Genomic DNA, 16,135 nt, shown 5'->3' on the forward strand with positions numbered 1-16,135 from the left:
AGTGTTTTTACATTCATATTGTTCTTGGCTTTTTGCTTTATCTTTGTACTCCGATCTTACTATTGTAACAGAGATTGTGGCGAGATTTCTCCACCCAGAAGGAGTTTTTATTAGCCGATTTTCCGGGGTCTCATCCACCGACGGATTGATAGAATTCGTCCACCTTACGGACACGCCGAGGAGTAGGAGTATCATCTCCGAACCTCGTTATATCGTTGCGTTTGAGGTTTGATATTCTCCTGTTTCGTTTCTATCTTTTATTTCCGCTGCGCTAACTAAAATTGTAGGAAGAAACGTGAATTTGAGATCGGCTATTCACACCCCCCCCTCTAGCCGTGTCCGAAGGTCCTAACAGTTTCATCAACTTTTGCCACAACTCTTTTTCACTTGCGAAGGGGCCGATGCGGTTCAGTTCTTCATTGGTTAGGCCACATTGTAGCATGCAGGTTGCTTTGGCATCGACTTCAACTTTTTTCATTGTGCTAGAATCCCAGTTGATGCATGAGATAAGTTCTCCGGTGTCGTCACGTGGAAGTTCGAGTCCGGTCTGGATGATGATCCACATCTCGACTTGCGTCTTGAGGTGGTATTCCATCCGGTTCTTCCAGTATCCAAAGTCCTCGCCAGAAAAGAGCGGCGGTCGGACGGTGCAGAATCCTTCTTGGAATGCCATTTTAAAAGAACCTTACACAAAAAAAATAGAAAAAAAAAATGTACCAGGATTTGATCCTGGATTAGCAGTGCGGTATGGAAGGATAGAAATAGAAGTTCACCAGTTTCGAGAAAAAAATAATAAAATAATAAAATAATATTATTAAAAAATATTTAAAAAATATTATTTCAAATTTTGCCAAATTCAATATTTTATCAATACTAATACACCGTGAAAGTATGAAAATAAATTTTTCGAAAATAATTTTGGAGGGAAAAAACGAAAGGCGTAAGGTTTTATTTTTACCCTATACAAACGACAAAGCCACGAAAAATGCTTGAATAGTGGTTGCACCAGTTCAAAGCGACCCCGCTCTGATACTAATTGTTGGATCGAGACGCGCTAGAGGAGGGGGGGTGAATAGCGCTCGTGGCTATTTCGTTCGATTCGTAAAACACTCGAGTAGAAACGCAGCGGAATAAAGAAAATAAGCACACAGAGACAGGAGGATTTACTTCGTTCGGAGCCTTGATCGACTCCTACTCGAAGGCCCACGATCCTTAATCGCTTTCCGTGGGCAAAAACTATAAGCTCGTATAATTATTACCGACAACAACTGTAATTAAAGTTATACCGACAACAGTGGTAGAAAAGTCTGAGCTCCGGGTCGTCGAAATGTTGCAGCAGCACTTCGGAAGCAATACTTGATCAGAACACAGCACGAGGAAGCTTTTTATTTCGTTGTTCTTTGCTGCTGCTCGAACCCCTCTTATAAAGGATGTTCAAGGTGCCTTAAACCCCTCCAAGGTGCCTCCAGGCTGGCCGCATCACCCGCGTGGATCAAAACCGACCTGGTCGAATTCTATCCTATTCAAGGCGCCTCCAACCTCTCCAAGGCGCCTTCATCAACTTGTTCAAGGCGCCTTAAGCCTATCCAAGGCGCCTTGAAGCTTGCTTCGCAGCCAGCTCAGGTTTTGCACCCGAGGCGCCTCCAAGCTCCATGGAGGCGCCTCAGACATTGTTCATCCGAGGTTAATCTTTGCACTTTGGTCCCTGCAAGATACATTAATCCCAAATATGTCCTGCAGCACAAAGTTAGCACATAAAGCATAATAGAAATGATAATGACAATCTCCGGACTGTCCGAGTCTGACTTCGGGTTTCCAATCGGAAACCCTAGGTCGATCCGACGCCTACTGTTCCCTCTGCGGGGAACGTGTCCTCACCTACTCCACTCAGGAGATTTACCTGATGCTAGTCCGGTCCTCCAGACCAACTGGACTTTCCGCCTAGGGTTACCACCCCCTAGGACCTAAGGTTACCGCCCCCTAGGGTTTTTCTCCACCTAGGGTTACCACCCCCTAGGACCTAAGGTTGCCGCCCCTTAGGGTTTTCCTCCACCTAGGGTTACTGCCCCTAGGACCTAAGGTTGCCGCCCCTTAGGGTTTTCCTCCACCTAGGGTTACCGCCCCCTAGGACCTAAGGTTACCCCCCCTTAGGATTTTCCTTCACCTAGGATTACCACCTCCTAGGACCTAAGGTTACCCCCCCTTAGGATTTTCCCTTGCCTAACCGCAGTTAGGACTTTCCTGAAACCTTATTTAACCACGTTAGATAACAAGGAATCTTAACTTTGAATCCCTTTGCCATTATCAAAACTGAGGTTCGATCGTCAGATGCTTACTGCACCAACATCTAATACTTTGAGTTGATCCAAACACATAGAATCCACTTTGCCTACGATCGGTACCAATTAACGTCTGAGATAGTGGGTCATGAATATAACAATTGGATAAGAAAAAGAGGCTAGATATCTAAACCCACATAATTGACTAATAAAAACAAGATTTAAAATAAGACTAGAAATATAATAAATATCAGCAAGAGATAAACAAGATGTAACAATTGAACCAACATCTATTAATGACATACGAGTACCATCAACATTCACAATATAAATAGATGAATTGGAAGAAAAAGAAACAATAAATGATAAATTAGATAACATATGATGGGAGACGTCAGAGTCCAAAATCTAAAAGGATGAAAGTATACCTGAAATATCAGACAATGACAAACCTATATAAGAGGAAGCTGATATGACAAAGGACTATGAAGTAAGGAACTTTTGAAACTACTCCAGAATATATGGATCAGACTTCCATGAAGAATCTATACGTCCAAGCATGGTGGCAGAACAAATAATGCTTAAAACAACCAAACTATACGGATATGCATTTGTATGATCCGTAAAAACCGTTGTCAGGATAGCCTATGATCACATGAAGAACCTAAGGTAGAAAAGGATGTTGGCACAGAAATCGACAACATAGGATATTAGTGCTGAAATCGATAGAAAAGGATGTCAATGTCAAAATCAACAGCACAAGGCGTTGACGTCGAAATCAGTAAAAAAGGACATTGGCGCCGAATTGACAGAAAAGGACGTTGGCACCGAATTGACAGAAAAGGACGTTAGCGCCAAAATTTGTAGAAAAAGACGTCTCAAAATCGACAATAGCATGAGGAGGCGACAATAGTAACAGGAGGTGGTAGAAAAATTAGATCAGAGAAGGAAAACCCTACTCTATACCATGTAAATATTAAGAAGAGGAAAAAGCTAGCTATATTATTAAATAAAAAAAGAATCATAGAGATGCATAGTATAAAACCTTATATAGTTAAGTTAAGAAACCCTAAACCCTAAATAGAAAAAGAAAAAAAAACTAAATTTTTCTAAAAGTTATAAATAAATAAATATATATAATTTAACAAGATGAAATCGGTATTGGTCTTGAGAAAGAGAAAATATTTTTCCACTAAACACATGATAAAATTTTAATATCACATCCAATTAATGACAAAAGAAGCATCTTAGAAAAATTTACCTACACCATGTTATTTAATACAACACGACAAAGTTGACTTTTTACAACATGTAATTATTTTATTCACAGCTCGCAACTGCAAGTTGCACAATGTGAATTGTTGAAAGTCATAAGATGTCGATAGCGTACATCGCATGCTACGGTTAAGAGCATTCATTGCGCACACCCTGTTCTGTAATTAAGAGCACTCACGGCACGCATAGTGCGCATACCACAGTTAGGGTATGATGTTAACCACATACAATTATCATTAATATTTATTTAAAAAATATATATATCTAAATTTAAAATTTTGACATCATCACAATTCATTCATCACTTAAAATAGAAATGAAAATAAAAATTTAAAATACAATCAAAATGTAAATACGTAATTTTTATTTATCTAATAAATATGAGTCAATTTTACAAATAAAATACTAATGATAAGTCTTTTACATTCAAAGCTAATAGAACATTAAAAATAACTAAAAATGAATATACTCTTACATTGAAATGAAAAGGTTTGTTGGTGCATATGATTTTCTACCCTCCCTATGCTTACATTCATCAAACACCGAGGAAAATTGGCATTGTATCTCTTTATCCTAATAGCTTTTGATATTGAATAGCGCACTTCTTCGATGTTAGGATTGCACTAAGAGGAACTTACAACAAGCAACACGACATAACTACTAATAGAAATAATTGCAGGCTTACACAATCCAAATGTAACAAAATCATTTGGTGGGAACCAAGTAAGAACATTTTAAAAAATTGAGCACTTAGAGAAATGAAGTAATGCATATAAAAGATAATAGTTTCGCCCTAAAAAATAACAAAGAAAGTGAAATAAATAAGAAGACTAATTAAAATGATTCGAGGATGTTTTAAATACAAATGAATTTATAAAAAAAATGGCCATTATGTTTTGCATACATATCTTCTCAATTGGAAGATCAATTACTCTATAAGAAAGTCCATATTATTCCCAGGACTAGACCAAATGGTAGAATTACTTAATTTTTTTTTTATTTTTTATGGACTTCCTATGAAGTGCATTAGAAAGTAATTATTAATTGAATTATTTAGGCTAATTAAAACAAAGCTATCTAAATTATTCATATTGTAATGTTTTGGGGAACCAATTCTTATAAAATAAATCACTATATATTACTCTTACATTGTGATTACTTTGAGGAAGAGGAAAGGGTTGGAAATAGTTTTCATTTATCTTTGTGCAAAAAGGCGGGTCCCGCCGCCCAGCGGCCCCCTAGGCCTGGCCCCACAGGGATCCTAGGAGGAGGTAAATCAGCGGTGAATGCTGGCCCGGGTAAAGCGTGGTGTCTTCGGAATTTAACACAGCCGGCCCAGATTATTCATCCAGTGCGCGTCCGTGGACCTTCGACCCTACAACTCATTGTGTAAGGATGCCACGCCTTAACCGGTTGATCCAGCCCGCGGGGGCTAGTTTTCATTTATCTTGGTAAGACAGGAGAAGGAGAGAGGGCAGTGATGAAAAAATAGAAAAATTATTCATGGCTAATAACATTGCATTAGGTAAGAGCTTCCTTGTGTTTCCACCTATAGGAAATACAATTAAAGTCTCATATTAGAAATGTATGGAAAAAAAATCATAAATTTAAAAGATATCTCTATTAGTATGAGATCTTTTGGATAAAGCTTAAAAATAAAATCATAAGGATTAAGACCCAAAGTGGATAATATTATACCATTATGGAGATATATGCATTCTTTTAGTTCCAACAAATGATATGAGAGTCATGATCCAAACCTAATATCATGTGAGGTAGCCTTGAACGAAGTTGAGAGGAGGCTCGGAGTAAGTCAAAAGTGATCGGATGCTTGCAGGGAGGTCCGGAATAGGTCAACAGTGACTAGATACCTGCGGAGAGCCTCAGAGTGGGTCAAGAGTGATCAGATGCTTGCGGGAAAACTTAGAGCAAGTCAAGAGTGATTGAATGTTTATGGAGAAGCCTGGAGCAGGTTAAGAGCGATCAGCTACTTGCGGGAAGATTGGGACCATGAGAATTGTAAAATACCAGAAAATAGAGAATAATAATAAGGGAATTTTCCGGAATTTTTGAAAATTTTTCAGAAATTTTTCGGAGCTCGTACGGATGAGTTAACGGGGATAAAAATGGGGTCCCGGAAAAGCCTATTTAGATTATCCCATTTAAGTGAGGAAATGTTTATAATTTACATTTCTTTTTTCTTTTATTTTCTTTACTCATTTTTCCCTTCTCTGCCTCGCCGAAACCTGTGTGCCGACTCCTCCTCTGCGCGCACCCGACTCCTCCTCTGCGCTCACCCGAGCCGTCGGTTTGCCCTAACCGCCGGTCCCGACGGTTTCTTCCTCGCCGGCGCTTGATCAAGAGCCGAACCCCTCTCCTCTCTGCGCCTTCTCCACTCGACAGCACCGCCGGGTGCTCTTCCTCCTCGCTGAGCGACGCGCCGCCGCCACCCCAGCCGACAGCCGGCTGCCTTTCTAGTGCCGACGCCACTGCCCTCTCTGGACGGAGCAGCGCTAGCCGAGCCCTGCCGACGCTGTGCCCTAGCCACTTAACGCCATCAGTCACTCTGCCCTCACCCACTCACCGGAGCGTCGCGCCGCCTTGATTTGCCGATCGCCGCTCGCCTTGGCACTGCAACTCCTTTTGCATGAGGCTAGGTCATCACTGTCGATTCCCTTATCTGCCGGTGCCGAGAGCTGCTCGTGAGCCACCCGAACTTCCTTACTTGTGTCGTGCCTTAGACCTCTACTGTCGCACCATCGCCATCTCTCGGACGTCGCCGTTGTGTTGCTGTAGCTATCAGCCTTTCGGCAAAGCCACGCCCAGCCGATCAGTCCAGCACCTCCTCATTATCAGATCTTGGACCAGGGAGATCCCACGCTTTCTCCTCCCACAAGAGCATCTGCCCTAGTTTGGGACAGCACCACGTTGCCCTATATCGCCGGTGTCACCCTACCTTCTGCTTTGCTCATGATTTCAGCAGCAGTTTCTTCAGCCGGGTGTCTACAAAGGTGTCACTGGAATTGGGGTAAGGCGTTCTTGGTTTTAGGTTTATAGAGATTTGAATTCTATTATTCTGTTAGGGATGTTTGTGGAGTTATTTGATCGACCATTGATGATTCTATTACAGTATTTCAGGCAGCAGTTTCTCCTAGCTCCAGCCATTGTTTACCAAAGGTAGGTTTTCTTTGGTTGTGAGCCTACAAAGGAACATCTAAATATGGGTAAGTTTTGGAGTTAAATTCATTTCTACATTTAATTGGTTTAGTGGTGATTGATCGTGGATGTGTTAATTGAGGATTAATTGATATATAATAGATTATATTGAGATAGGATCTGATCAGTGGTTGATTAATTGAGTGTTTGTCTCATTTGGTAGTAGATTGGTTATTTGATTACAGATTTGGGTGAGTTGTACATATTATATAATTAGGGGAGATCTGATTTCTTGGTTGTGATGGACGGATCATTTTCCAAATTGGATTGGAAATCTGTTGTGATTTGATTTTTGGATTAGAGATTTTTTTTTATGTATAAATCTAATCTTGAGGACATAATTGAGATTAATCATATCGATTAGGGGTTTTCCTAATTAAGTTGGGTTGGATTTAGCTAGTTGTTGTTTATAAAATTAGCTAAATTGTATGTCACATTATCTACAGGACTTTAATTCAAGACGGTGTCTCGACGAGGGATCTATTTCGGATTGGACCTTTCTATTGGAGGCGGGTACTTTTGACTTATTGTCTTTGATATGCATAGTAGTGAAATTAACAAGTTACATTAATTATGTTTCTCATTTGTTTCGGTTAATCACTACCCGATTACCTGTTACATGTTTTGTTGTTTGTTTGTTTTGCATCTCATGTTATTACTTTCCTGTTTACACATGCTTAGGGGTAGTGATATAACCATGTTTCACCATGTTCAGGACCTAGGTGTGATACCCTATCTGATCTGTGAAATCTTGATATGATTTATTGATTATGGTGCACATCATGTATGTATATAGATTTGGTTCAGTATATTACCATGCTTAGTGTCATGCACCATTCGCATGATTGCATGCTGTGTGATAGATTGCTCCATTATTGTCGAGCATATCGCCAGTTTCATCACTGTTCGGTGCTCCGTTGTGACGCTTATGGATAGCGTGACGTAGCGTGGTAGCATGTCAGTTTGCTCTTCCGGTGCTTTGTTGGTCCGCTCATGAGTAGTGTGACGCAGCGTGTAGCACGTTAGGGATCCCTCCTCGTCATAGTGTATCGGGAGATGAGAGCATTGCGCTCCCCCATTTATGATTTGGGGTAGGAGTATGTGTGTACTCCGACAGCATTCCGTCCTCTCGGTCACTCATCAGGAGTAGTGATGCAGAGTGCACGGTCGTCACAGCCCTACCCACTCGGTCCCACTTTTGTTGTGAGTTGGCTGACTGGCGTCAGGGGTGACTATGACATTGGCATCATATGCATGATGCATTTATTGCTTGTGTTTGTGTTTGCTGCATTTATATGCTGCATATTCTTTGGATACCTATGTTTGACATGCATACATGATTTCTATATCTCTCGGACTGCTTGTCGTTATACCCAGGTCCTGGTTAGTACAGTATTCTCCTGTTTACTTCAGTTTGTATTCACCTTTATTATATCAGGAGACTGTACGCATGATTAGTGCTAGGTGTTATTTTCTTACTTTGCATATCAGTTGTACTTGCTGAGTGTTGGACTCACCCCGCCTCCATTGTTGATATTTTCAGGTTGAGGCTGTCCGGAGCAGTTCCAGTCGCTAGTCCCCATCTGCACGTAGTGCTAGTCCTCTGCTGGTCTTGAGTAGTTATTTTATTTTAGTTTCGCTATCAGACTTTGTTTTTAGTCTTGTATTGTTTTACTTATGGATATTGTATGGATTATTATCGTTTGATCGATTTTTGGTGTTTGGATATGTTTTACTACATGCCTGCCTGGACGGCAGAAGAGGTGAGTTGATCTTATTGTCGGATTTGAGCTTTACGAGTGTAGTTGAGTAGGGTTGTTTTTGAGTCATGGTATTACTGTTTTGGTTTGCTTATATTTATTTAAACTGCGTGGTGATGGTTTATTTACATGTTATTATTCCAGCCGCATGTGGTTGAGGTATATGAGGATGTAGAAAAGTTTCAGATTGTCCGCCGTACAGGGGAAATGCTACCGAAATTTTCTCGGACAGGGACTCCTCCGGAGCGTGACAAGAATAATGATGGTCCTTCATTTGAGAGGAGGATTATTGAAAATACAATCAAAGTCCCATGTTAAAAAAATGTGAAAAAAATCATGGATTTAAAAAGGATAAAGATATCTTTATTGACATGAGACCTTTTGGGTATAGCCTAAAAATAAAACCACACGACTTAGGATCAAAATAGACAATATCATATAATTGTAGCGATATATGAATTCTTTTGGACACAACAAATTTATTGTTGGGAATACAATCAAAGTCATATATTGGAAAAACATGAAAAATATCATGGGTTTAAAAATGATGAAGATATCTCCATTGGTATGAGACCTTTTGGGTAGAGCGATCAAAAATAAAATCATGAGAGCTTAGACCTAAAGTGGATAATATCATACCATTGTAGAGATATGTGAATTCTTTTGAACGTAACAAATGGTATCAGAGCCATGGTCCAGATCGGATGTCATGTAGGGTGACCTTAAATGAAATTGAGAGGAGACTTAGAGCAGGTCAAAAGTGACCGAATTCTTACGGGGAGGCCTGAAACAGATCAACAGTGACCAGATGTTTGAAGGGAGATCCAAAACATGTCAAAAGTGACCAGATACTTGAGGAGAGGCTTAGAGCAGGTCAAAAGTGACTAGATACTTGAGGGAAGGCCGGAGCAGGTCAAGAATAAGAAGATGCTTTCTAGGAGGTTCGGAGTAGGTCAAAAGTGATCGAATGCTTAAGGGGGAGCCTGAAGCAAGTCAAGAGTGACCAAATATTTTAGGGGAAGCCTAGAATAGGTAAAAAGTGACTAGATACTTGAGGGAAGACTTGGACAATGAGAGTAATGGTGGTCTTTCATTTAAGGAAATGATTATTGGGAATACAGTCAAAGTCTCATATTAGTAAAACATGGAAAAGATAAGGGTTTAAAAGATAAGAGATATTTTCATTGGTATGATGTCTTTTAAATAGAGCTCAACAAATAAAATCATGAGATTTAGACCTAAGTAGATAATATCATAGTATTATAAAAATATATAAATTTTTTTTAGTCCCAACACCACCCCATGTTTCTTCATCAAACTAAAAACATAACGAAATGAGCAGAAAATGGTACGACCTTCTTTTCCCCTTTTTTTTCCCAATTCCTAGCTAAAAGAATACCTTTTTAACTCGCTCAACCCCACCCCAATCGTTCCACCCAAGTATGCAATCTTAAAGGATTATGGCACCAGTGATAAAGAAGCCAATAAAAATTTAAAAATCATGAAATTCAGTAAGGCAAATCCATCATTGATTCATAGATGAAATTTTATTTTTCAACCATCACTTAGTTGCAATCAACAGGAAGTGTAAGAAGAAACTCATGGTCAATTTCAGATATAGAGCTTGAAACATATAATTCAATATATATATTGTTCTGTCGTATGTTTCAAGTGTAATCTAATCATCCACACTGAAATTCCCATGTGTGCTAAGGATAAGAAACAATGTAAAATTTGATTGCTGCAGAAAAGAACTTGGTCAAGAGATAAGGGCAGATAAAGAATGGGAAATCTGCATAATAATTTCTTTCACAAGTTGAGGAAAATGTCAAATTGGCGTGATCGTTTTAGATGATTGGCAGTAAGCTTTAGCTCCTTCATTGTGTGCACTTTACAAACAAAACAATTGCACAAAAATTCAAGAAAAAACTCAATTGATCCCGTATGACAGTGTGGAGAATGTTTACTTACATTAACTAAGAACTACACAGAAAGTGCTCCAGGAGACTCCATCATCCAGAGATAAAGAAATTTAATTTCTTTATTAATTCCGTTGTTATTTAAGAGCTAAATCCACTTTCTCTAGTGAAGTCTATTGTTAAACTACAAGTTAGTCTTCACCTTAAATAACGTCTTAATGATACTGTAGAGTTACTTGGAAGTCATTTGTTGACTAAAGGATATGTATGTACTTCCTTGAAACATAAATAGCTCACTTAATATGTATCAACTAAATATGTGCTTGATATGTTTAAGGTAACACTTACATGAATCCTAATACCAACACAAGAGCAACTACTACGAGATCTAGCAAAACTGACCCACCTTACAATCATAAGACCTAATATTTGATTTTTGATAATTAATATGATTAATGAATTTCTTGAGACCCCATGTTGTTATATTTAGGAGATAGCACTACTATATGATCATTGGGAAGTGACATTGAGAAAGTATGAGAAATTTCTCTTTTTTCAGGATTAAAATATTCAGCTTTGCGCATGTTCATTGTTCTCCCATATATATTTCACATCTAGCTATTGTATGCTTTTAGGAGGTCATCTAATTTGTAGAAAGAGCAAGTAGCAAACTCGCGTAGACAAGTTAAATACAAAGGTAGGGTGAGATCATTTAGATGGAACGACTAATGAATGAGCCTATAGAGACATATTGTGGCAGTCACATCATCATGTATATATTCTCAAATCTAATGTTTCATGAGGAGATACAAAGAGATTGCCACTTTATCATAGAATGCAATTCAATTGAATCCAACTCAAATATAATCCTATAGTCTCCTTTCACTTGTTTTCAAATATAAGCCTGCAACAATTGTATAGTCGACTGAATCTAAATTTAAAAGCAAACACAAGGCATGCAGTGAAGGTTTTGATCAAATCACATCATATATAATCTAATAATTATATAAGAAAAATTGATATCCTTCCTGATTGATTGAGACTAGCAACAAATAATAAACATCTCTTTCAATAATGTTAGATTTAAACCATTAACTTTTGCGGAAGATAAGGAGCACGGAGAAACAAACAATTAGGAATTGCATCACAAAGTCCCAAATTTTAAAGCAAGCGACTACTGACAAGAACCTACAAGGAAAAATCGCTCCATACCTTCTATGTTGGAGAGAACCCTAGAGAAGGGGCTGACAGGCAGGACGAACCAGATGAACCTCAACTTCATTAGCTCCCATTCCACTCTCACCATTTTTCCAAGTGAAGGGTCTGTGTCGTCCTACAACAACCCCAGCTCCAGAAGAAGCAATCCTAGACTCAAAGACCTCTCCAGTAACCCATTTCTCGAAAGAACTCCGCCAAGTGATCGAGGCAAGCGGGTACGAGTTAGGAATAATGAAACTTGGAAATAGGATGAGCTCGAACCTAGGAGCCTGATGACGAGTGTGTATCTACTTCCCCCTTCCTGGCTTAGCTTTTGTTCTTGATCAGAGCTCACTTTCGGAGCTTTCTCTTCGCTTGCCTCCTACTTCACAGCATAGTCCATGGTTCAACTAGTTTAGGTTTGGTTCAATTGCTTTGAAATGGCAAGGCCTCTGAACGTTGCGAGGTGTGGCCTCCTTTATGTAGACGAGAGAAATAGAATGGGAAGACAGAATACCTGCGAGATCCCCATCGATTAGGGAGAGGGAAGATTTAGTGATCGAAATTTAATTTCTTTGTTAATTCCATCGTTATTTGAGAGTTTTAATGTAGTGACATTATCGATCCTTCATATTGTAAGATTTGATAATAAATAATAATTAAATAATAGATGTTATTTGAGAAATAATTTTATAAATTTTTTGTTTGAGAATTTTTAGAAATTTTTTAAGAGTTTAATGAATTTAAGGAGATGAATCTATTAAATTTAGGGAAAACTTGTTCGGTACATTAGGAGTTGATTGATCTAATTAACCTAAAGTTAGAATAAATTAACCTAAGCTATATAAATGAAAACCTAGGTTTTCATTCCCTACCCGGACTCCCGATTCACTCTTCTCCACACCCCCTCTCCCTCACGCATCTTTGCCCGATGGCATTGCCCGATGTCGTGTCACCCTCCGCTCGACGTCGTCACTATTGGCACCTCCAACTTTGTCTTCCGCTTCATCGAATCATCACGATCGTCCCAAATAACGCCACTCAAAACTGTGTGTCTCCATCGTCACTGCCACTCCTCTTCTAGCGTGCACAACTGGCAATCGAGGCCGGTCACTGCCATCACTGACCTCTCCTCCCAATGAGTAGCCACCGTGGGCACGGAGTTCTATGGTGCTTATTGATGCGTCGCAACTGTCGCCTTCTCAATTGATGTAGCTCTTCTCGCACTGAGGCTCTTCACCGTCGTGGCCACCATAGCCGATCATCATCGACCCTTCGCGATTGTTGCCCTCTTCATCGTGACTAGCCCAGCAATCCAAACATCGTCAATCGCTGCAAACCACCTCTGGAGAAGCTACAAGGTAAAGAGCAATTCTTATTGGAAGTGCATTCATCGTGATTATCCTGTTAGCTTCCACTGATAGAGTGAACACATAACTAGCAGTAAGGTTTAGTTGAATTTGATTACTAAATGAGAATGAGAATTGGGAAAGGAAGTGATCAATGGGTTATGGATATGCTTTTTATCTAATTGATCATTGGTGGTTGATTACAAGTTGATGATGCTAATTATTTGGGTGTAAATGAAGGTTGATTGATTCTTGTGGATGAGTTTGCAAGTTAAACATATGAAATTTGGGAAGTTAATGATGGGATATATTAAATTTAATCAAGGAATTAGGATTAATTGAAATTGATCATTAATTAGGATTAATTAATGATCGTTTGATTAAGGTTTTCCCTAATTAGATTAGGATTTGGTTTATCTAGTTGTTGTACATGTTGGTTAGTCCTTAGGAAAACGTACCGGTTCCACTGTACAAAATTTTTTGTACAAGTGTCGAACCTTTCCTTAAATAACCTATAGTGTTCTTTAGAAGTTAAATTAGAAATCACAGACGACACTTAACATCATTGATTCCAAATTTAACTTATCTGTTCTTAATAGTTTAGATTTGAATCGCAAGCGGAACTTAACACTATTGATTCAAATCCACCTATGTTATTAATTCCATTAAATATTAATTTCCAAAATTGACTTCCAGGACTGCATGGCGAGGCACATGGCCTTCTTGGATATGGGAGCAACCACCACCACCTAGATAAATCCTTTTAAGGAAAGCTAATATTTAATTTCCTTAAATAACTCTAGGTTAACCAAAAGGAACAATCGAATCACAAATTCGAAAAATAAAAGAAAAGAAACACAACTTCGAAACAAATCCGAAAAGTCTAGAATCATATGCCTCTTGTGTTTGGTATTTCCAAAAATAACTATACAAAGAAAACTAGTATGATGCGGAAAACAATTACTAGTTATATCTTTCTTTGTAAGTAAAAAATAACCTCTTGATCTTCTACCGTATTCATCTTCTAACCTCGGACGTTGTGTGGGCAACGATCTTCCGAGATGAGAACCACCAAGCACCTTCTTCTTCCTTCTAGGTTTCGGCCACCAAAAGCTCCTCCAAAGATGAAGAGGTTCGGCCACCACCAAACTCCAAGGGATGCTAGAAATATCGCCTCCTTTTCTCTCCTTCTTCTCTAAGCAAGATCCGGCCACCACAAGGACTCCAAAGATGAGATGAGGTTCGGCCACAAGATAGAGAAGAGAGAAAGAGGAGGGGCCGACCACATCCAAGGAGAAAAAGAGAGGAGAAAAATAATAGAGTCGTTCACCATTAAGGCACCTCTACCCCCTCTTTTATAATCCTTGATCTTGGCAAATAAGGAAATTTTAATAAAAATCTTTCTTAATTCTTTTGCCAAGAAAAAGAAAAAATTAATTAATTAAAATCAATTTTCTTTTTCCAAATTACTTGGCCGACCACTTTCTCCCCAAAACAAGGAAAGTTTTAATTAAAACAAAAATTAAAACTTCCTAATTTGTTTCCGGAAATTTATTAAAAATTTCTCCAATAATTTTTCCCTTCATGGTAGGTTATAAAAAGGAAATTTTATAAATTAAAATCTTTCTTTTAAACATGTGGATAATTTCCAAAAAGGAAAGTTATCTCTAAAAATTAAAATATCTTTTCAATCTACAAATAAGGAAAGATGTCAAATCTTTTCTTAATCTTTTGTAGAAACTAATAAAAGAGAATATTTAATTTTTAAAACTCTCTTTTAAATTATGATCATGGTTAAAAAGGAAAGTTTTCTCAAAATTAAAATCTCCTTTCAATCTACAAATAAGGAAAGATTTCAAATCTTTTCTTAATATTTTGTAGAAAGCTATAAAAGGAAAGATTTAAATTTTAAACTGTCTTTTAAAATAATGATATCCACATAAGAAATAATTTTAATAAAAAACCTTTTTAATATTCTAGTGGTCGGCCACTTAAGCTTGGGACCAAGCTTTGGCCGGCCACCTATAATTGGCTCCACCAATAGCTTTGGCCGGCCCTAGCTTGGGCTCCAAGCTAGCTTGGCCGGCCACCTTAAGGTGGGTATAAATCTCTATATACAAGAGGCTACGATAGGGACCGAGAGGAGGAATTGGTTTTGGTCTCCCGATGAAAATAAGCTTCCCATGTTCGCCCCGAACACACAACTTAATTCCATCAATAATAATTCATTCCACTAAAGAACTATTATTGAGATACCGCACCAATCCCAAATTACATTTTGGGCTCCTTCTTATTATGAGTGTGTTAGTCTCCCTGTGTTTAAGATGTCGAATGCCCACTAATTAAATGAGTTACTGACAACTCACTTAATTAATATTTTAGTCCAAGAGTAGTACCACTCAACCTTATCGTCATGTCGGACTAAATCCACCTGCAGGGTTTAACATGACAATCCTTATGAGCTCCTCTTGGGGGCATTATCAACCTAGATCACTAGGATACAGTTTCCTTCTATAATCAACAACACACACTATAAGTGATATCATTTTCCAACTTATCAGGCTTATTGATTTATCGAACTAAATCTCACCCATTGATAAATTAAAGAAATAAATATCAAATATATGTGCTTGTTATTATATTAGGATTAAGAGCACACACTTTCATAATAACTGAGGTCTTTATTCCTTTATAAAGTCAGTATAAAAAGAAACGACCTCTAATGGTCCTACTCAATACACTCTAAGTATACTAGTGTAATTATATAGTTAAGATAAATTAATATCTAATTACACTACGACCTTCCAATGGTTTGTTCCTTTTCATCTTGGTCGTGAGCTACTGTTTATAATTTATAAGGTGCTGATAACATGATCCTCTGTGTGTGACATCACACACCATATTATCTACAATATAAATTAATTGAACAACTACATTTATCATAAATGTAGACATTTGACCAATGTGATTCTTATTTTTAGATAAATGTTTATACCAAAAGCTAGGCTTTTAGTATATACTCTAATAATCTCCCACTTATACTAAAAGACTAAGCTGCCATATCTGTTTATACCAAAAGCTAGGCTTTTAGTATATACTCTAACAATCTCCCACTTATACTAAAAGACTAAGCTGCCATA

At 38.2% G+C, this 16,135-nt stretch overlaps 1 long non-coding RNA gene across 1 annotated transcript; it reads left to right on the forward strand.

Moving 5' to 3' along the window:
- The first annotated feature begins 5,769 nt into the window (after nucleotides 1–5,769).
- On the forward strand, nucleotides 5,770–7,277 carry LOC122011416. The gene is made up of 3 exons (XR_006119945.1): nucleotides 5,770–6,582; nucleotides 6,685–6,778; nucleotides 7,217–7,277. It is a non-coding gene; the product is annotated as an uncharacterized LOC122011416 (long non-coding RNA).
- Nucleotides 7,278–16,135: the final 8,858 nt, after the last annotated feature.

The sequence above is a fragment of the Zingiber officinale genome, chromosome 8A (assembly GCF_018446385.1).
Source record: "Zingiber officinale cultivar Zhangliang chromosome 8A, Zo_v1.1, whole genome shotgun sequence".
Lineage (NCBI taxonomy): Eukaryota > Viridiplantae > Streptophyta > Magnoliopsida > Zingiberales > Zingiberaceae > Zingiber > Zingiber officinale.